Source organism: Chanodichthys erythropterus, chromosome 3 (assembly GCF_024489055.1).
Source record: "Chanodichthys erythropterus isolate Z2021 chromosome 3, ASM2448905v1, whole genome shotgun sequence".
NCBI lineage: Eukaryota > Metazoa > Chordata > Actinopteri > Cypriniformes > Xenocyprididae > Chanodichthys > Chanodichthys erythropterus.
This window is the reverse complement of record NC_090223.1, coordinates 59,719,967-59,743,181: the sequence shown is the minus strand read 5'-3', so window position 1 is coordinate 59,743,181 and position 23,215 is coordinate 59,719,967. Positions and strand designations below refer to the sequence as shown.

Genomic DNA, 23,215 nt, shown 5'->3' with positions numbered 1-23,215 from the left:
TCATGTGAATCTTAAGATGTTGTTTGGTTGAGAAACTCTTTCCACACTGAGTGCAGGTGAAAGATTTCTTGGCTCTTTTCTTTAGAAATGTCTTTAGTTCTTCCATCAGGTCTGAAATGAGATAAAAAAAAAAAGTAATTTAACTCTCTGAGGTCTGAAAACGCGCCGGTGCGTTTTGCAGGTTTTTTCACATTGCAGCAAAACAGACTTAAAATACTTTTTGTTTCTTTAGCGCCCTCCGGCTGCAGTATGAATTAAAAACACCATTCATGAATTGCCTCTTCTTTTAGATGAATTTGTGGACTAAAAATGCACAGAGCGGGCCCTCCGGCTGCAGTATGAATTGCAAACACCAGCGCTCATAGTGATGACAATGAATAATATAGCTGCGAGCAGCGATGGCAGGCCCAAGCCCGGTGGCACCGCCACCCCGGTGGCTTCAGGGGCAACTGTGCACGGCGGGCAATAGGCATTTAAAACGGTAAAACATCAAAAGGACTATGTCAAATTCACTCCACATTTACTGCACTACAAGGTGCCGCTATAGAGCCCCTCCTCCCTGCTCATTTTCAAATGTTTACATGTGCCAAGTTTTAACATTACTCTGATGAATTTTGAAGCAAATCAGGTAAAAATAAGAGGGTGATCTCAATGTATGCTGAAAGTGACACATTTTCTGCTTCCAGTTGGTGGCGCTATGACTTTGAATCACAATAGTCACATCCATGTGATCAGCCTTGTACAACGAAGACTAAGCCGAAGTTTCATCAAAATCAATTAATGTATGCAGAAGTTATAACACTTTGTTTCCCTTTTCTTGCCATAAATTCGTTGCCTCGCCACGGCCAAACCGTTTGAGATATCCAAAATCCGTTTGCAATTAAGCAACTTCAATGTGTTAGCAACAAGTTAAAAAAAGCTTGGTGTAAATTGGATAAACCCTGTAGGAGTAGTAGTATAAAATTCATAGCCTGTTTTTTCAAAAAATTAACATTCAAACAAAAATAGCCGACTTCCTGTTGGTCGGAGCTAATGAATGTAAATTAGAAAATTGTCCGGCTTGATGAGAACAATATGTGTACCGAGTTTGGTGACTGTAGGAAAAACGAACCCCCTCACTTTTGTCAAAAGGTGGCGCTACTGAGCCCCTCCACCACGCCCATTTCTATGGCTTTGTCCATGTCTACTGGTTGACAATATTGATGTGTGTGTCGAGTTTCATGCAATTTGAAGCATGTTAAGAGCCTCAAAAACACTCAAGAATATTATTACAGTTTGACCTGTTGCCATGGCAACAATATTTCAAATATCAAAAATCCTGTCATAGGTCTACATCTGCTGTGTATTGACATTACACTGATCAAGTTTGAAGCAAATCAGGTAAAAATAAGAGGGTGATCTCAAAGCATTTCAAAAAGTGATACACTTCCTGCTGCCAGTTGGTGGCGCTATAACTTTGACTCACAATAGTCACATCCATGTGATCAGACTACTACAACCAACACACTCGTGAAGTTTCATAAAGATCAATATATGTATGCAGACGTTATAACACGTTTCCTGTTTCCTTTTTCTCGCCATAAATTCGTTGCCTCGCAACGGCCAAACCGTTTGAGGTATCAAAAATCCCCTGGCAATTTTTAATCATCAGTGTCTTGATTTCATGCTGACAGAGTTTGGTGGCGATCGGATTAATCGTCTAGGAGGAGTATATCAAATTCCAGAGCATGCGTTTTTCAAACAACCCTTAATAGCTGACTTCCTGTTGGCGTGGCGTTTAACTTAAAGCACGAAAGTTGTTCGGCCCGATGAGGTCTATATGTGTACCGAGTTTCATACTAATACGTGCAAGCGTGTTTGATATATGGACCAAATTTTCAGACTTTTTTCAAGGGGGCGCTGTCGAGCCCCCCTGCCACGCCCAGGTACCAGCCTCTGCGGCGTCCTAATGGCCGCGGATTCCAATGTGTGTGCCAATTTTCAAGAGTTTTTGAGCATGTTAAGGCCCCCAAAAAGCCCCGGAAGACGGAAAAAAAAAATATATATATATAGCTGCGAGCAGCGATGGCGGGCCCAAGCCCGGTGGCACCGCCACCCCGGTGGCTTCAGGGCAACTGTGCACAGCGGGCAATAGGCACTTAAAACGGTTAAACATCAAAGGACTATGTCAAATTCACTCCACATTTACTGCACTACAAGGTGCCGCTATAGAGCCCCTCCTCCCTGCCCATTTTCAAAGGATTACATGTGCCAAGTTTTAACATTATTCTGATGAATTTTGAAGCAAATCAGGTAAAAATAAGAGGGTGATCTCAATGTATGCTGAAAGTGACACATTTTCTGCTTCCAGTTGGTGGCGCTATGACTTTGAATCACAATAGTCACATCCATGTGATCAGCCTTGTACAACGAAGACTAAGCCAAAGTTTCATCAAAATCAATTAATGTATGCAGAAGTTATAACACTTTGTTTCCCTTTTCTTGCCATTAATTCGTTGCCTTGCCACGGCCAAACCGTTTGAGATATCCAAAATCCGTTTGCAATTAAACAACTTCAATGTGTTAGCAACAAGTTAAAAAAAGCTTGGTGTAAATTGGATAAACCCTGTAGGAGTAGTAGTATAAAATTCATAGCCTGTTTTTTCAAAAAATTAACATTCAAACAAAAATAGCCGACTTCCTGTTGGTCGGAGCTAATGAATGTAAATTAGAAAATTGTCCGGCTTGATGAGATCAATATGTGTACAGAGTTTGGTGACTGTAGGAAAAACTAACCCCCCCACTTTTGTCAAAAGGTGGCGCTACTGAGCCCCTCCACCACGCCCATTTCTATGGCTTTGTCCATGTCTACTGGTTGACAATATTGATGTGTGTGTCGAGTTTCATGCAATTTGAAGCATGTTAAGAGCCTCAAAAACACTCAAGAATATTATTACAGTTTGACCTGTTGCCATGGCAACAATATTTCAAATATCAAAAATCCTGTCATAGGTCTACATCTGCTGTGTATTGACATTACACTGATGAAGTTTGAAGCAAATCAGGTAAAAATAAGGGTGATCTCAAAGCATTTCAAAAAGTGATACACTTCCTGCTGCCAGTTGGTGGCGCTATAACTTTGACTCACAATAGTCACATCCATGTGATCAGACTACTACAACCAACACACTCGTGAAGTTTCATAAAGATCAATATATGTATGCAGACGTTATAACACATTTCCTGTTTCCTTTTTCTCGCCATAAATTCGTTGCCTCGCCATGGCCAAACCGTTCGAGATATCAAAAATCCCCTGGCAATTTTTAATCATCAATGTCTTGGTGGCGATCGGATTAATCGTCTAGGAGGAGTATATCAAATTCCAGAGCATGCGTTTTTCAAACAACCCTTAATAGCTGACTTCCTGTTGGCGTGGCGTTTAACTTAGAGCACGAAAGTTGTTCGGCCCGATAAGGTCTATATGTGTACTGAGTTTCATACTAATACGTGCAAGCGTGTTTAATATATGGACCAAATTTTCAGACTTTTTTCAAGGGGGCGCTGTCGAGCCCCCCTGCCACGCCCGGGTACCAGCCTCTGCGGCGTCCTAATGGCCGCGGATTCCAATGTGTGTGCCAATTTTCAAGAGTTTTTGAGTATGTTAAGGCCCCCAAAAAGCCCCGGAAGACGGAAAAAAAATAATTTAAAAAAAAATTATAATAATCCTTAGAAGAACAAGAGGGCCCTGCGCGCTTAATTCGCTTGGGCCCTAATAATAATCCTTAGAAGAACAAGAGGGCCCTGCGCAAATTTTCGCTTGGGCCTTAATAATAATAATAATCCTTAGGGGATCAAGAGGGCCCTGCGCGCTTAATTCGCTTGGGCCCTAATAATCCTTAGAAGAACAAGAGGGCCCTGTGCGAATTTTCGCTTGGGCCCTAATTAAATAAATATAACTCCTCTGTATAGAAAATTGACAAACATATGAGAATCCAATATTTCTCCAAAATGTGCATCCTTTTAAACTAAAAGCCTATATTCAGACTCTTTGCATCACAGAAATACATTATATTTTACAGTATAATATATAATATAGGGTCTAGCTAGCCTCTGTTTTGTTTTCTTTGTTAAGAACATCAACAGGAAGTTACTCCACCCTGGATCACTTAGAGCACCTTTAATCAAAATCTGAAAAGTTACTTCCGGCCTGGAATGGCGTTCCTTCCCTGATTACGTCAGTTTGACGGCTTGGGTTGAAAACGCGTAAACCACTCCTCTGCAACTGTTCATCTGCTATGAGCGCGATATGGAGAGGAGGAGTGCTAAAGTGAAACTCTGCCCTCTATTCAATATTCTGCTCCACTTGGAAATACGTCACAACACTGGAGAAAAGTTGTTTGCAACTTCCGGTTCATGTGGACTTTAATTACCCAGACCCTTTTATGTTATATTAAATTTACTCAAGTAAAAAAAATCTTTCCAGTAAGTTCAGGCATCCGAAACAAAAAAATGTGGTGATTTTGGTGACATATGATTAGATTTTATCACAAGTTAAAATTTTAGAATTTTTTTAAAAAACTATTTATGTTGGCTGAGACTATACAAACTATACAAAGATGCCAAATATGCTTGCAAACAAATATAACAATGCTATAAGGAGAATACAAAGTATAAAAATGAAATCAGGGGGAAAGGAAGGAATGAGGGAGGGAGAGGGGGGGGAGGGGGTGGGTCGCACAGATAAACAAGGAGAAAAGTTTGGTCAAGGTGTGTCCTGTGCTCTTTTTCTTTCTATTCAAGTGGTGCTTTCTTGTTTTATTGCAAAGTGTTTGATCTCAGCTTTTGTTTTAGCAGGAAAATCAAGTCTTAGATATTTTTTATATTTAAAACATTAGAGCATGTTTCTTTAATATTTAATTTATTTTCCTAAAACTGTTTAATTATGAAGGGCTGTTTACACTAGACTTGTAAAGTGGAGTAGATTGTATGTTTTAAAATTTTGTTATTTATATTTTTAAAAATATATCACGTCATATCTTTATGGTTGTCGTGTCTGTAGAAAGTTCACATGCTCAAAGTCTAGACTGACTGCATCTTTAAATGTGTTATTATCAGTGTCCTACACGATTCACTCAACCCTGTTACTTCTGACATGATTTTCCTCCTTTCAAAACAGGGATTTCTTAAAACTGTGAGACCCAGGAAGTGACATCATCTGGGCTCTTTCTAGAAAATCATCTCAATCCATTGTCTCAGTTTTTACACAAATGAATGATGCATTCATTAACCCTGTTACCAAAGTTACTGTAAGAAAAGATTTTGCTCAAGTTACACTCACATCCCTGTCAGTCATTCTGGAAAGTTCATTTACTTCATACATTTTGGTGTTTACAGTTTATTCCTAAAATAAGTGTTTAAAACTACATTGAAAATGGCTAAATTCTGGAAACACTCCTGCAAATTGAGAACCAGATATGAAACAAATGTAAAATATTTAGTTTGATCTGATGTTGACAATCAATATGAAGGTTTCTCAAACTGAGTATTAAAAGGTGCATAGCTAATGGGCACCATTACAATTTTAAATATAGCTGCAAGCAGCAATTCGGGGCCAAGCCCCAGAAGGGGCAGTAGCGCAATACGGAGCAGGAAGAGCAAAAACAGCAGAAATTGAATGTACATGCAAAACAGCTGGTTCAGAAGGACAGGTGGAAATGAAATGAAAATCAATAGAAGTTCAGAGAATGAACAGGGAATGAACTAAAAACACTTGTATCTCATTCAAGAGGAATAAAGATTAGTACAATGCTTATTTGGATAAAAAAGGTATCAAAATAACTCATTACACACAATTGTATAAAGGAACCCCAAACGGGATTCGAACCCACGACCTCCGAGTCCAGTGTCCATTTCTCATCTCATTGCACCACTGTGCAGGTGAATGTTGGCACACCTGCCGAAGTTCATTAGTTCATGTGAAAATGAACTCAAAATGAAGAATTTTTATAAAACTGCACTGAATGTTATATTTAATAACTACTTTAGATCATTCTGCAGCTCATCATGCTGTAGCGCAATACAGAGCAGGAAGAGGAAAAACAGCAGAAAATGAACAAACATGAAACAGCTGGTTCAGAATTACGGGCGAAAATGAACTCAGAATGTACATAAGCTTAGATGAAAATGAACACAGCATGAAACAAAAAGCATTTATTTCTAATCCAAGAGGCAGTAAAGGAATCAAAACACACTATTTCATAAAAACGCTCCACCTGGGATTCGAACCCAGGGGTGGGTTCTTGGGGTGCAGAGCTCATCAGGTAACTGGCTTTACACATTGAGCTACTTGAGGATGCACATTCAACAATCTGTGGAAGAGAACTTTTAGTGTAAGAATGAATTTACAAAAAAGCATTACTTAGCATGCTAACCATATTAGCATGCTAAGCTAACTTAATGCTAATGAAGCTCATGGTTAACTTGATAGCTGAAGAGCCACATTAAAGAGAATGTCAACTGGTTAGCATGCTAAGCAATTAGCATGCTAAGCTAACTAACATAAGACAACAAACACAAGCAAGGTCACATTCAGAGATGAATATCTTGGGAATGGTAGCGAATATCAAAAATCCGTTCAGTCATTTCTGTGCGGCTCGGTCCAAAGATCACCTGAGCTGATTTTGGACAAAATTGGACAAAAATTGTAGGAGGAGTAGTGAAAAAATGGAATACTGTACTTTTCAAAATTGCCACTACTGTACTGGGTGGAGACTTAATGTAAGATATTGAATGTGATCAGTATGAAGAGAGGAATCAGTTGTATTGACATTCATTTTTCTGGAACAAAGGGTTCAAAAGTTATACCCTTTACAAAAGTGAATATTTGAACTGGTGGTGGCGCTATAGACTTAGTCCTAGATACTCCAAAGTTGGTCAAATTACTTTTAATTACTATCACTACAAGCATGCCAAATTTGATAATTTTCCTTCTTATGGTTCATTGATTACCATACAGGGGGAAGAAGAATAACTACGAATTTGGACATAAAGTAATTGCATGTGATAGCTTCAGATTAGACCAGTTTTAGGCAGAATGCCTAGAACAGACACAAGTTCTGCATCTTTTCCTGCCACAGTACCTCATGCGGTCTGGGCATGTGTCACACTGAGTTTCGAACCCACGATGCAGAGCATTCGGGATCCGTGGCGTAACACATTGAGCTAATCAGCCATGCAAGTTCATCAGTATGCTAAGCAGAGGTTTCAGTGTGAGAAAGAGTTCACAAAAAAAAAAAAAGCTTCATAGCATGTTAACCATATTAGTATGCAAAGTTATTTAATGCCAACTAAGTTTTGGTTAACCTGTTGACTGAAGACCACATTAGAAAGAATAGCAATAGTTTAGCATGCTAAGCAATTACTGTGCTAAGCTAACTAGCATAAGACAACAAACACAAGCAAGGTCACATTCAGAGATGAATATCTCGGAAATGGTAGTGAATATCAAAAATCTGTTCAGTCATTTCTGTGCGGCTCGGTCCAAAGATCATCTGAGCTGATTTTGGACAAAATTGACCAAAATTTGTAGGAGGAGTAGCGAAAAAACTGTTTTTCATTTACTTCAATACGGCAGACAGGTACATTTAAGGAAAATGACAAATGATACATTGTCGGAATCGGCATAAGCCAGGGAATAAAATGACATGAAGCATACACATTTTGGAAAGTGTTTTCAAAAGTTATAAGCGTTTTTGAAATAATCATTACATATGTGGAACAGTAGGTGGCGCTGTGCTGAAACTTCTCAGGTACCTTCACGACCTTCTAAAGGTCATACATACCAATTTTTGTGAAGATATGTCAAATTGTTTAAAAGATATCGCAATTTATGACAAAATTCAAAATGGCGGACACGCGATTCATCCAATATTGACATGATCCAAGGAATCCATAGACACCAAGATCTTGATTTTCTGACAAACTGTTCAAAAGTTATTGGCCAAAATAGCCATTTTTCATATCTCATGACCTGTAGGTGGCGCTGTTCCCAAGTTTGGCATAGACCCTCAGACCATGGTTCTGATGAAGGGTACCAATTTTTGTTTCGATTGCTCAAAGTTTGGCCGAGATACAGCCTCTATACTAATTTTGGGTCGACCTCGTTAACTTCGTGACATCATAACCTTTGAACAAAGATGAATAAAAAAAATCTGTTCAGTCATTTCTGTGCGGCTCAGTCCAAAGATAATCTGATCAAAGATTGGACAAAATTGGACAAATTTTGAAGGAGGAGAAGCGAAAAAAACAAATACTGTACTTTTCAAAATGGCCGCTACTGTAATGGGTGGAGACTTAATGTAAGAAGTTGAATAGCATCAGCATGAAGAGACGAATCAGATGAACTAAATTTAATTTTTCTATGACAAACAGTTCAAATGTTAAAACCGTTAGAATGTTGAAATTTTGAACTGGTGGTGGCGCTATAGAGTTGGTTCTAGAGACTCCAAATTTGGTCCAATCACTATTCATGAGCATCTCTACAACTGTGCCAAATTTCATCATTTTCTCATGTTCCGTTGATAGGGCTGCCATAGACTCCCATTCGGGAGGAAGAATAATAATAATAAAAGGGAAAACGTACAATTACAATAGGGGCTACACCCCTTCGGGGCTTGGCCCCTAAATACCAATAACATTGATTAATTATCATTACAATAATCTCACTTAAAAGGTGCCATAGAATTGAAAATCGAATTTACCTTGACAGTTGAATAATAGATCAGTACATGGAAATGACATACAGTGAGCCTCAAACTCCATTGTTCCCTCCTTCTTATATAAATCTCATTTGTTTAAAAGACCACTGAAGAACAGGCGAATCTCAACAGCTGAATCATCAGACTAGGTAAGCAAGCAAGAACAATAGCGAAAAATGGCAGATGGAGCAATAATAACTGACATGATCCATGATATATTTTAGTGATATTTGTGAATTGTCTTTCTAAATGTGTCGTTAGCATGTTGCTAATGTACTGTTAAATGTGGTTAAAGTTACCATCGTTTCTTACTGTATTCACGGAGACAAGACTGTCGTTATTTTCATTTTTAAACACTTGCAGCCTGTATAATGCATAAACACAACTTCATTCTTTATAAATCTCTCCAACAGTGTGTAATGTTAGCTTTAGCCACGGAGTACCATCAAACTCATTCAGAATCAAATGTAAACTTCCAAATAAATACTATACTTATGCGATTAGACATGCTGCATGACGAACACTTTGTAAAGATCCACTTTAAGGGTTATATTAGATGCATGAACTTTGTTTATGCTGTTTAAGGCAAGCGTGAGCTCCAAGGGCGGGAAGCGTGAGAAATTAAAGGGGCCGCAGCATGAATAGGTGCATAGTTAATTATGCCCCAAAATAGGCAGTTAAAAAATTAATTTAAAAAAATCTATGGGGGGTATTTTGAACTGAAACTTCACAGACACATTCTGGGGACACCTTAGACTTATATTACATCTTGTCAAAAAACGTTCAATGGTACCTTTAAAAATTAACATTATGTTTCATTTCATAGTTTAACTGTTTCTCTAAATGTGCAGAAGAATTTAATGTTTTAAATTACTTTTTGGAAAACAAAATGTTTTAATGTAACATCAACATTTAGTGTAACAGATTCTTTTTCAATTAATTATTTTTTTATGCTATATTATCCACTTTTTGTATTTCACCCATAAACTAAGCACATTAATAATTAAATTAGCATCAGTTGCTTTACGATAGACCAATTCAGAACTTCATTCTGTTTCTCCATTAAAATGTTGACAGATATCCAGAAATGTAGTAAAGAACTGTAAGAAAACAGTTGAAAGTACAAAAACAAAAATAATTGTTCATGTTAGAGGTCCACAAATCCCCTCAGTCTGTTGACAGCAATGAAATGAGCTTCAAGTGTCAATTTACAGCAGATCTGAAGACATCAGCATAATAAATGAGGTGAAAACAGGAACTATTGACATGAAATAAAGTGTTTTCAGCAGTTTCTCTGTTAATATTGATGATCCTCAGACTATCAACACTCATTCAACAAGACATTCACATCATTAGCAGATCATCAGAGTGTTTGCTGATAGAAATACATTATTGAAGTTCTATAAACTGCTCTAGTGAAAGACAATACTGTTATTTTTCACAACAAGACATGGATAAAACACCAATAATACAAAAACAAACACTAATGACACTCATCTTCATCAACTACTGCTGCTAAATACCATATCAATATAATATATATGAACTGAAAGTTTGATTTTCTAATAAAGTACATTGATTGCAGTAGTGAAATTAAATCAGAAGAGACAATGATCACAAAACCTTTCGAAATAAAGAGCAACACAAAGTAGGGTTATCATCATAATACAGAATCATCTCATATTTAAGATATGAAAGCAGTAATCTGTATTAAATCCAGTATAATCACCAGTATAGGCTACATGTAGATTAGAGAGGATGAATTAAAGTGTGAACTAAATGTAAATGAGGTGTGTATGTATGCGCACTTTCACATGGGCCTCACAGGAGGCGGTTTTAACAATAAAAATACTTATTTTATTGGATATGAACAATTTGTTGTTTGTGTTGTGGATATTTAATAAAAAAGCTTGCTTCGCTTCGTATATTCAGCTTAACAGCTCTGCAACTGAACTGCTCATATGTTCTGACGCTTAAATCGAATATGAATTGGTAAAACACCTTTGCAAAATATTTGGACTGCTCTCGAATTTATAATGGACTGAATATCTCTCTCAGAACTTGACGTGTGATTCCACACTGACTGAATATGCACATGAATCATGGTCACACACACATGCTCAGAGCAATATTGTTTTAGCTACAAACCCGATTCCAAAAAAGTTGGGACAGTGTACAAATTGTGAATAAAAAAGGAATGCAATAATTTACAAATCTCATAAACTTATATTTTATTCACAATAGAATATAGATAACATATAAAATGTTGAACGTGAGATATTTTGAAATGACATGCCAAATATTGGCTCATTTTGGATTTATTTAAAGGTACACATTCCAAAAAATTTTTGGACAGGTAGCAATAAGAGGCCGGAAAAGTATATTTACATATAAGGAACATCTGGAGGACCAATTTGCAACTTATTAGGTCAATTGGCAACATGATTGGGTATAAAAAGAGCCTCTCAGAGTGGCAGTGTCTCTCAGAAGTCAAAATGGGCAGAGGATCACCAATGAGAGAAAAATTGCAAAGACTTTGAAGTTATAATCATCTATAGGGCATAATATCATCCAAAGATTCAGAGAATCTGGAAAAATCTCTGTGCGTAAGGGTCAAGGCCAGAAAACCATATCCCGTGATCTTCAGGCCCTTAGACAGCACTGCATCACATACAGGAATGCTACTGTAATGGAAATCACAACATGGGCTCAGGAATACTTCCAGAAAACATTGTCGGTGAACACAATCCACCGTACCATTCGCCGTTGCCGGCTAAAACTCTATAGGTCAAAAAAGAAGTCATATCTAAACATGATCCAGAAGCGCAGGCGTTTTCTCTGGGCCAAGGCTCATTTAAAATGGACTGTGGCAAAGTGGAAAACTGTTCTGTGGTCAGACGAATCAAAATTTGAAGTTCTTTTTGGAAAACTGGGACGCCATGTCATCCGGACTAAAGAGGACAAGGACAACCCAAGTTGTTATCAGCACTCAGTTCAGAAGCCTGCATCTCTGATGGTATGGGGTTGCATGAGTGCGTGTGGCATGGGCAGCTTACATATCTGGAAAGGCACCATCAATGCTGAAAGTTATATCCAAGTTCTAGAACAACATATGCTCCCATCTAGACGTCGTCTCTTTCAGGGAAGACCTTTCCAACATGACAATGCCAGACCACATACTGCATCAATTACAACATCATGGCTGTGTAGAAGAAGGATCCGGGTACTGAAATGGCCAGCCTGCAGTCCAGATCTTTCACCCATAGAAAACATTTGGTGCATCATAAAGAGGAAGATGCAACAAAGAAGACCTAAGACAGTTGAGCAACTAGAAGCCTGTATTAGACAAGAATGGGACAACATTCCTATTCCTAAACTTGAGTAACTTGTCTCCTCAGTCCTCAGACGTTTGCAGACTGTTATAAAAAGAAGAGGGGATGCCACATAGTGGTAAACATGGCCTTGTCCCAACTTTTTTGAGATGTGATGCCGCCATGAAATTTAAAATCAACTAATTTTTCCCTTAAAATGATACAGTTTAAACTTCTCAGTTTAAACATTTGATATGTCATCTATGTTGTATTCTGAATAAAATGTTGAAATTTGAAACTTCCACATCATTGCATTCTGTTTTTATTCACAATTTGTTCAGTGTCCCAGCTTTTTTGGAATTGGGTTTGTATATTTTATAGTTTTAAAATATTTCGAAGGACAAAAAAATGATCTTTATTGGCTTTATTTCAAGTCAGCTGTTACTTAGCACAAGCCCCTATGCTCACACACTTGGCACAGCCCTTGTCATTAATTAATATGAATTAATATGATTAGCCTTTTGCTTGACTACGTTATCAAACAGCTAATAATGTGATGCTAGTGTTACACATACCATTCCTGTTCTTCAACTCAGAAGGCAGCTGTCTGATTCTGTCTAACAATCAGTATCCAAATGCTCACCCTTATGAAACTCAACCATGTTTTTTGTAGTAACCATGATTTTATTGTAAAACTATGGTTTTACTACAATAACCATAGTTTAACTATGGTTCCATTTCAAGGGCACTAGTGCTGCATAAATTGCTATTGGAACGCCTCTGCGTGATGTCGTCGTGAAGCACATATGCAATCTGTCCAATCAGGAGACAGAACGTCATAGGCACGTGACGTCACTGACCAGGAACCATAAAGCCAGCCCGAAAACACTGTCATTCAGCTTCTGTGTCTTCAGCAAGCGCTCTGTGTGATCTGTTTGTCTTATTTACCTTTGTCTGTCTACTTTGAAAAGTATTACCATGGCGAGCGAGCAGCTATACAGGAAGTGCGTGCACCCTTGTCCGCGTTTTATCCCGGACGGGGACTCGCTTGAAATGTGTGTTGTTTGCATGGGAGTGCACCATGCCCAGGCAGCTCTCGAGGGGGCTTCTTGTGTGCATTGTGATCTGCTGCCGCTGAGAATGCTGCGCTCCCGCCAAGCTCTCTTCGAGGAGAGTGGCTCGGTTCGTGTTCCCCAGGGCTCGGGTCCTGCTTCTGCCGAGGCAGGGCGGCGCCTTATGTCTTGGGGTTCACAGATGGATGTATCAGAGGGGTTAGTGACGGGCCATGCCTTATCTCTGCCTTCAACTGGTGCATCTGGCAGTGTATCCATCCGGAGGCCGGAATCACGCTTTGCGGTTTCTTCCGCTCCGGGGATACGGTCACGTTAATGGCGTCTAGTTCTGAGGAGCTGGATGTTGTTAGCGTGGCCACGGGAGAGTCTGAGGATTCGTCACTTCAGTCTCCCGCGAGCGAGGAGCTCATGGAGGTGCTTTCTCGTGCTGTGGCCAAGTTGAGCAGCGATTGGCCGGCCGAAAAGCAAGAGCAGACGGTGAGAAGCAAGCTTGACGAATGCTTCTTGCCATCCAGGTCTGCTCAGCCTCCACGTCGGGCGCTACCATTTTTTCCCGACCTCCACACTGAGGTGTCGAGGTCGTGGAAGAAGCCGGTATCTACCCGTGTCTACACACCTCAGACCTCCATTTACAGCAATGTGGCTGGAATGAGGAGACACAGGTATGGGGCGATGCCAAGAGCGGAAGAGACACTTGCGGGCCATGTCTCTCCGCACGCGGCCAAATCCCTTCTGCTGCCGGGCGAGAGCAGCAAAAGCAGAGTACGAGCTCCTCGCAATACAGACAACACCAGAAGCAGAGTGTTGCCACCCGTGCTCCCCCTCCAAGGAGATGGGATCTGAGGGCCGTCATTGCTGCTAAGAGGGCTTCGTCTAAGAGATCCTGATGTCAGAGGGGCGGTCAGGATCCTGAGGGTGGTCCCATCCGGAGACAAACAGTGTTCACCTCACCATACGGTGCCCTTAGTAGATTTTTTGTCAGAGTGGAAAAATCTGTCAAAAATATCTCAGTGGGTCCTGCGAACTATAGAAAAGGGGTATGCGATTCAGTTCAGAACACGCCCACCCCGATTCAACGGGGTTCTAGCCACAGTGGTAGACCCCGAGCAGGCTCTGGTGCTGGCACAAGAGGTTCAGACGCTCTTGCGAAAGGAGACTATAGAGAGGGTCCCTCCTCCCAGCAGGGAGTCAGGCTTTTACAGCCGTTACTTCATTGTGCCAAAGAAAGATGGAGGATTACATCCGATTTTAGATCTACGACAATTGAATCGAACAGTAGCAAGTAGGGGTGTAACGGTACACAAAACTCATGGTTCGGTACGTACCTCGGTTTTGAAGTCACGGTTCGGTACAGTTTTCGGTACAGCAGGTGAAGAGAAAACTAAACATAAAATTGCTTTTTTTATTATTAAACAGAGGTTTACTGAACAAATTGTGTTTTTGTCTTTAAATATATTAAATTAAAACAAAGTTTCTTAAGGATAAAAAAAATTATCTCTGCTAATGCTATAAACTATGTAGGGAGCCCTAACTTGAAAGAAGCCCAAACTATTAGCCTAAATTCAATTGCTTTTTATTTTTAGATAAAATAATCAACACTCAAATAACAAATTGTATGCAAACTTGTAGGCTGCACCTAAGGCAGTTTTTGCATTAACTTTACTCCAATTCGTTGTTGAAATATAATAATTTCTACACAGTGGCTGTTATTTTAACATCAGATTTATTTAAACATACATTAAATAGCCTAATCAGGATATCACTAAAAGATTAAGTAAAATAATGAATATATTGGCTAATACAGTGCATATATTAAGCGAAAGAGTTCATTTCTCTAGCGAACTAACAAGCTGTGAACACTGAATGGCTTTTCTGAGGTAAATGCATCATGACATATTGTTGAATACGGACGCTTTCATTGATGTCTTTCCACCGTTGAAACACTGAATGAGCGATTACATGAGATATGACCGTTTCAGTAAGTTGTACTGAATCTTGCAACATACCTTCAGATGTTCTTTCATGTTTTTCTGGAACTAGTATTAAGAAGGAAGAGATGAACACATTCACTTGCACTCTGCGCTCGCGCTGCCGGTTGAACTGAGGCACCTGTACAGTGATCTGTCACCCCACATCAAAGCACGTCAAAATGGCATTTTCTGTTTAAACTTCATGATTTTGTGTACAGAATTTGAAGGATGACACTTTGTTTCTTATCGAAAGTAACAAAACGAAGAGCTTATTGCCGTTATTGGTGGTGAATATTGGTTGCAATGTAATGCTTCGGTACACACGTGCACCGTACCGAAAGCCCTGTACCGAAACGGTTCGGTACAAATATGTGTACCGTTACACCCCTAGTAGCAAGGCTCAAGTACAAAATGCTGACAATAAAGCATGTCGTGTCACAAATCAGATCCGAGTATTGGTTTGTGATGATAGATCTAAAAGATGCGTATTTCCATGGGGCGATGCCAAGAGCGGAAGAAAAAAGTTGGGGTTGAGACTAAACGCAAAGTAAAGTGTGCTTTCTCCTGCACAGAGAACCACTTATCTGGGCATGGTATGGGATTTGGTGATTATGAAAGTCCGTTTATCTCCGGCTCGAATATCATCAATCCTCAATACTGTCTCGGACATAAGGCAAGGCCAGTCACTCAGTGTAAAACAGTTCCAGAGACTTCGGTCTGATGGCAGCAGCGTCCAACGTTATACCTTGCGGCCTGCTGTACATGAGACCACTGCAGTGGTGGCTCAAAACCAAGGGGTTCTCATAGAGGGGGAATCCGTTTCGTATGATCAGAGTCACGCGGCGATGCTTACGTGCACTAGACATATGGAAGCAACCTTGGTTTCTATCCCAGGGACCTGTGCTGGGGGCTCTCAGTCGCCGCGTCACGCTAACAACAGATGCATCTCATGGGTTGGGGGGTGATCATGAGTGGTCGCTCGACACGGGGTCTGTGGCAGGACCATCATCTCACTTGGCAAATAAATTGTCTAGATATGATGGCGGTATTTCTAGCTTTGAGATACTTCCTCCCAGACCTCAGAGACAAACATTTGTTAGTCAGAACAGACAACACATCAGTAGTCTCGTATATAAATCACCAGGGGGGTCTGAGATCACGCTCGCTTTACAAACTGGTGAATCATTCTTCTGTGGTCCCAAGGGAAACTGCTATCCCTCAGAGCAGTTTACATCCCGGGGTACCTGAATGTGGGAGCAGACATCCTGAATAGGGAACGAGACGCGTAACCTTGCCATACTCCCTGCATGCCTAAGAGCAACTTCCTTCAGACTTTGAGAAGCTGAATGACAGTGTTTTTGGGCTGGCTTTATGGTTCCTGGTCAGTGACGTCACCCGCCTATGACGTTCCATCTCCTGATTGGACAGATTGCATACGTGCTTCACGACGACATCATGCAGAGGCGTTCCCATAGCGATTTACGCAGCGTCTCATTCCCTATTTAGGGAACTATGGTTATATACATAACCGAGATGTTTTTGTAGTAAAACCGTAGTAACTACAAAATAACCATTGTTTTACTATGGCTTAAGTAAAACCAGAGTAACTACATAATGAAAGTACTAGGTTACTAATGTAACCTCGGTTCCCTTAGATATGGAATGAGAACTGCATCATTTGTCTTTCTAAAACAAGGGAGGATGAAAAATGTGAGGGCGTGAGGGACAGAGTCGCATTCTGAAAAGAACGCTGTCCGCGAGCACAAGGAGGCTACACTCATGCTCTTGCAATAAGAGCAGGTCATTTCAGTGAGCGTGGCTTCTGTGTGAATTGCATGCACTCACTGTGCCCGTCATCCATGTGCAATCTGCTCGAGTTTCCGGTAACTGGTTGTAGCCTGTCTGCCTGTCCTGTCTGCTTCTGGTTACTGGTTGTAGCAAGCGTGAGTAACTAGCTTTTAAATGGGTCTCCTGAGAAGGCGAAAATTCTCACAGTAAGGAATATAGAGGAGTTGGACAAGTATCAGTAATCATAATGTACATCAGCCATCTGGAAACAAATAAGATAACATCTGACTTATACTATTAGAATGAACACTGAGCTACATACAATTAGCCAAAAGGAAAATTATACAGAGACAGAGAATTGAAGAACTCCAACAACTGGACTTGGATGCAATTGAACGCGAGTACAATATGCATGATGTAGAGACTGATATTTTCTTTCGTACATAAATAATAACTGCAATTACTATACAAATGAACAGTATAGCAATAATTGCATTACCAAGGACAAATTGTCCATTATCCATTTTAACAGCAGAAATATGTATAAGAATTTCAATGCAATAAGAGAATATTTACAAAACTTTGTTTATCCTTTCAGTGTTATAGCTATATCTGAAACCTGGTTCAATCAAGAGAAAGGAATCGACTTTGAAATAGATGATTATGATCTCCATTACGTAAACATACAAAATAAAATAGGAGGCGCGGTTGCGCTCTATGTACACAAAACTATAAAACATTCTGTTCTGATCAATATGTCAACAGCATTTGATAATGTAATGTAATGCTTAACAATAGAGATCAATAATGGAAAGAAAAAAAACACCTGATCACCTGATCTTATAGATCACCTGGATCAAGTGTTGATATTTTCAATGAAGAGTTGGAGAAACTGTTTTCAGCTGTTAACAATAAACCTATATTCATCTGTGGGGACTTTAATATTGACCTTTTAAATCCAAACAAACATAAATTGACTGATGAATTCATTGAAAGAATGTACTCTATGTCTTTATTCCCAACAATTACAAAACCTAGTAGAATCACATCACACAGTGCAACCTTAATAACATTTTTACAAATAATTTGACAAATAACATAACAAACGGGCTGCTTCTTTGTGATATTACAGACCATTTACCTGTTTTTTCCATATATGACTATAATGTTTCTAAGGGTGCTTTCACATTAGCACTTTTGGTGCGCACCCGGGTTCGATTGACGTCAGAGTTCGGTACGTTTGGATAATGTGAACACGGTCTTCTGAACTCTGGTGCGCACCCGCGAACCGTACCCGTGTCCGCTTAAAAAGGGTGGTCTGGGGTGCGGTTCAAGTGAACTCCGGTACGGTTCGCTTCTGAGATGAATGCAAACGTACCAAATTGCGGAAGTGAACCGCTATTAATGCCGTATTATTTGATACAAATGTGTGTTTGTGTGTGTTTAACTCACTTTCCCAATGAGCGTGACTGACGTGATGCAACAGAGTGCTGTAGCGTAGCCTTTCTTATTTCTGCTCACCTTCCGTACTACAGTCGCAGCAGATGGAGGCAAGTGTCGTTATGAACAAAACCAACGGTTAAAAAACAAAAATATGAAAGTGAGGAGAGCAACGTTATGCATTTTGCCGCCTTCTCCTGCGCCGTCGTTACTAAGCAACGGAGTAAACATCTGCTGGTTTGATGACGCAAACGAACCGCGGGTCGGACCCAAATAATATAATGTGAACACAGTCCAGTGGGGGCAGGGGAAGGGTGGAGTAATCGAACTCGGGTTCGGTCCAGGCAATCGAACCAAGTGTGAAAGCACCCTAAAACTAATGAAATCTGTAATGTGACTTGCAAAAGATTACAAACTCAAGAAGCAATTAATGCATTTAATGATGACCTGGGAGTGCAAAACTGGAGCTCCATTTATGGAACAATCGATACAGACAGAGCTTACAATAACTTTTTAGAAATATTCACATCATTATATGATAAGCACTGCCCCATTTCAGTTTATAGCAAACAGAAGAAATATTCAAAATGTCCCTGGATGACTAAAGGTACAAAATGCATGTAAAAAGAAAAATAATCTTTATAAATCGTTCATTAAATTGAAAACTAAAGAAGCTGAGATTAGATATAAATTGTACATAAACAAATTAACTGATGTAATAAGATTAGCCAAAAAATTATATTATAAGAAATTATTAACTGAGAATAAAACCAATATAAAAGGAACATGGGATGTATTAAATGACATTCTCAAAAAAGGTTTAAAACAAAAAACATACCCAGAATATTTTGTTGATTCAAATGATGAGTATCGCAATATGGATAAAGTAGCTAATAGCTTCAATAAATTTTTCGTAAATATTGGTCCTGATTTGGCAGAAAGAATCCCAGATGAACATATAGAGCATAATATTGGAAAAATTGAAAAAAATCCTAATTCTATCTTTCTTTCACCAGTTAGTGAGAAAGAAGTAATGGATATTGTTCAAAAGTCTAAAAATAAATATTCTATGGACTGTCACTCCATCAATATGGCACTATTAAAAAAGTTAAATGGCTGTGTTCCCAAGAAAATGAAAAATGCAAAAGTTATACCAATATTTAAAAATGGAAATAAACATAACTTTACTAATTACAGACCGATTTCACTGCTCCCTCAATTTTCAAAAATTCATGAAAAAATTTTTAATATTCGATTAGAAAAATTTGAATTTTAAAATTATAAACTAATTAACGAAAGTCAATATGGATTCAGAAGCTAATGATCTTCAATGGCTATAATTGATGCAATAGAAGAAATATCAAATGCACTGGATAATAAAAAAAATTACTATTGGAATATTCATTGTTCTGAAAAACGCCTTTGACACTATTAATCACACTATACTATTCAAGAAGTTAGAAAGGTATGGGATACGTGGGGTGGCTGGAAAATGGGTAAAAAGCTATTTAAGTGACAGAATACAGTATGTGCAGATGGGTTAGTTCTCATCTAACTGTTGTGCAATTTCTTGTGGTGTTCCTCAGGGGTCGGTATTGGGCCCAAAATTATTCAACTACATCAATGATATATTTAATGTTTCACAAAAACTTAAGTGTGTTTTGTTTGCAGATGATACTAATATTTTCTATTGTGATGACTGTTATGATAAGCTTGTTAATGTTGTAAATACTGAACTAAGGAATATTAAAAAATGGATGGATAGCATTAAATTATCTCTAAACTTGAATAAAACTAAAGCCATATTATTTGGTAATTATAAAAATAACTCGAAAAAGCCCATTGAGATAGATGGGATACAAATTGAACATGTCTCTGAAATCAAATTTTTAGGTGTCACAATAGATAATAAATTAACTTGGAAAACTCACATCAGACACATAAAAAACAAAGTCTCCAAATGCCTTGCAATAATAAATAAAGCCAAATATGTTCTTGATTATACTGCACTCCATACCCTGTATTGTTCCCTGATCTTACCATACTTAAGCTACGGTGTTGAAATATGGGGGAACAATTATAATAATTCAATACAGTCACTCTTTATTTTACAAAAAAGGGCTATACGTACAATGCACAAAGCTGAATATCTTGAACACACAAATACACTTTTTCTCAAATCAAAGTTATTAAAAATACAGGATCTTGTTAAATTTAACACCGCATAATTTTTATTTAAAGCATTTCATAATCTATTACCTGTTAACATACAAAAGTTATTCACGCATAGAGAGCAGCTGTACAGTATGAGGGGCTATGGGAACTTTTTAATACCAATGGTCAGAACTACCAGGAGGAGTTTTTGTGTGTCTGTATGTGGGGTTAAATTATGGAATGGTCTGGGGCTCGAATACAAACAATGTCAAAGCATTCATCAGTTTAAAACTCTATATAAACAGAAGGTTTTTTCACAGTACAAGGATGACGGGGCTTAATTGTCTGTTAATGTATTTATTGGCTGTGTGTCTTACCTTGTTGGTATTGTGGTTACCATTGTTGGTATTACTATAATTGTTACCTGTGGTAATATATGAGTGTATTGAGATGTGTTTGTTTTTTTTTGTTTTTGTTTTTCTTTTCCATATGTGTATAAATACATGAGAGATATGATAACATTAATAATTAAGGAAGCATTTACTTTTGTTTTTGTATTTCTATTAATTTGTAACAGACCGGGGTGGGTTTAAATAAGTATGACTTCTTCCCACTCCGTTTCGAGCAATTGATTATGTTGTTTATGTAAGGTGAACTTACCTTGTATAATCAAATGCTTCCATTGCTTTGTTATGTTACTATTGCTCGAAATAAACAATAATCATCATCATAATCATCATGCGAGATTATGCTCTTTTATTTTCCAACTGCTGCTGCAGAAGGAAAAGACATGTAGACCAGAGCTGCTTGAGAGCGGCGAACTGATCCAGTTCTTCTGATTGGTCCACTGTTTTGGAACTGACATTGATGAGTGGCGCTGCATGTAAAAGTTGAAATTCTTTTAACTTGACACGCCGTCTTAAACGCGGCACTCATGTAGGGCTGGACAATTAACCGAAAAGTAATCAAAACCAAAATTCTGAACCTCTAACCAATGTAATTTTCCCATGTCGGTTATTTCATTTTTTAAATCCTGTTAATACTTTCCACAGAGAGGAATGCAGAAACTTGTTGTCAGCGCTATCATGTGATTTATCACTAAAGTCAGGGCCGGTTCTAGACATTTGGAGGAAGTTGGACATAGTGGTGTATTAGAGGTAAAAAATGATATAAATACTGTTCGGTTTCTCTCACAAACCGATCGTTTCGTGTCTTAGGACATCAATGTGTCGTCACGAGCCGCAGGGTTTAATATGGATTTGTCTAAGCAAGTTTTACTTACTCTTATATTAGAAGTTCCCATCCACTGCTATTTGACTGACAGACTGCAGCAGTTGCAGTTAAAAACCATAATTTCGACTGAAGAAACAAATTCACATACATCTTGGATGCACTGGGGGTAAGCAGATAAACATCAAATTTTCATTTTTGGGTGAACTATCCCTTTAACGTCATGTGGGAGTTTTTGCCGCACTTTGCTACAGGACACATAATACACACACGGCAGTGGTCAACCAGAGAGCAAGCTTCAAGCAAGAAGCCACAAATCAAATTCCTCTCACCTCATCTCTCATCTAGTACCTCAGAGTTTGTAAAGGTGGCATGAATGAAATGTTGCCAAATTAAAGTGCATAGGAGGCCTGTTGCTGGAGAATTTGTATCCACCATCGTCTATTTACAGAGCCCCACACATGAGAGGGAAAATAAATCTTTCGTGCAAAAGATTCACTAATTCATTCCCTCCATTTACTAAATTGTGCGCATGGTTTACTAATTTGTTCCCTCGATTTATAAATCATGCACATGATCAAGTGAACGAATTAGTAAATTATGCACACAATTAATTTATTTTTTCTTGCATTCATATGCGGGGCTCCGTATCCATTTCCGTAAAATTAAAAATGAAACACCCAAAACTGTATATGGTACCATAGTGAAGATGAACCGTGCGGTTAGGGCTGGGCGATATGACGAAATATATCGTCTGGACGATAGAAAATGTATATCATTTTATATAAGGCTCTATCGTTTACGCCACGATAAGGCGTTTACGGCAGAATTTTACGTCAAGATGCACCTCATGCCATGGCATGCTCATGCACGCTGCAATACATAAACAAACATGGAGGAAGACGATAGTACACGCGGTTCAGACCAGGGTAATTCTCAACAAGATGACCAGCCAACCCAAACCGAGGAGCTTGTACCTAAAAGAGGGGCGACTTCTGTTGCATGGATGTGGTTTGGATATAAGAAGAACGACGTACACCAGACAACAGTTGTTTGTAAAATTTGCGGCTCCCAGTGCCAACAACGGATTCCAACACTACTAATTTATTTTATCACCTGCGCAAGAACCACGAAAAAGAATACAGAGAGAGTCAACGAGCAAAAACTGCAAAAGCAGCGTCGAGTGGTGGCGTAAGCGCTCAAAACAAACTCCAGACACAGACGCTGCAACAGGCTTTTACGCGTGGCACACCATATAGCCATAGCTCCCACAGATGGAAGGACATCACTTCTGCTGTTGCCAAGCATATCTGCAAAGATATGGTTCCAATCTACACGGTCGAGAAACGCGGGTTTTGTGAGTTGGTGCAAACACTCGATCCGAGATACGAAATGCCCAGCCGAAAACACATTACTAAAGTTGTGTTACCTGATTTATATGATGCATGTCGGGCCAAAGTGGAGGCAGAGATTCACAAGGGGATGTTCTACGCTACAACTACAGATATGTGGTC

At 39.0% G+C, this 23,215-nt stretch overlaps 1 pseudogene; it reads right to left on the bottom strand.

Annotated features, from left to right (window-relative positions):
* The window catches only part of LOC137006055 (zinc finger protein 721-like), a 970,851-nt pseudogene that overhangs the window by 2,870 nt on the left and 944,766 nt on the right, over positions 1 to 23,215 (bottom strand).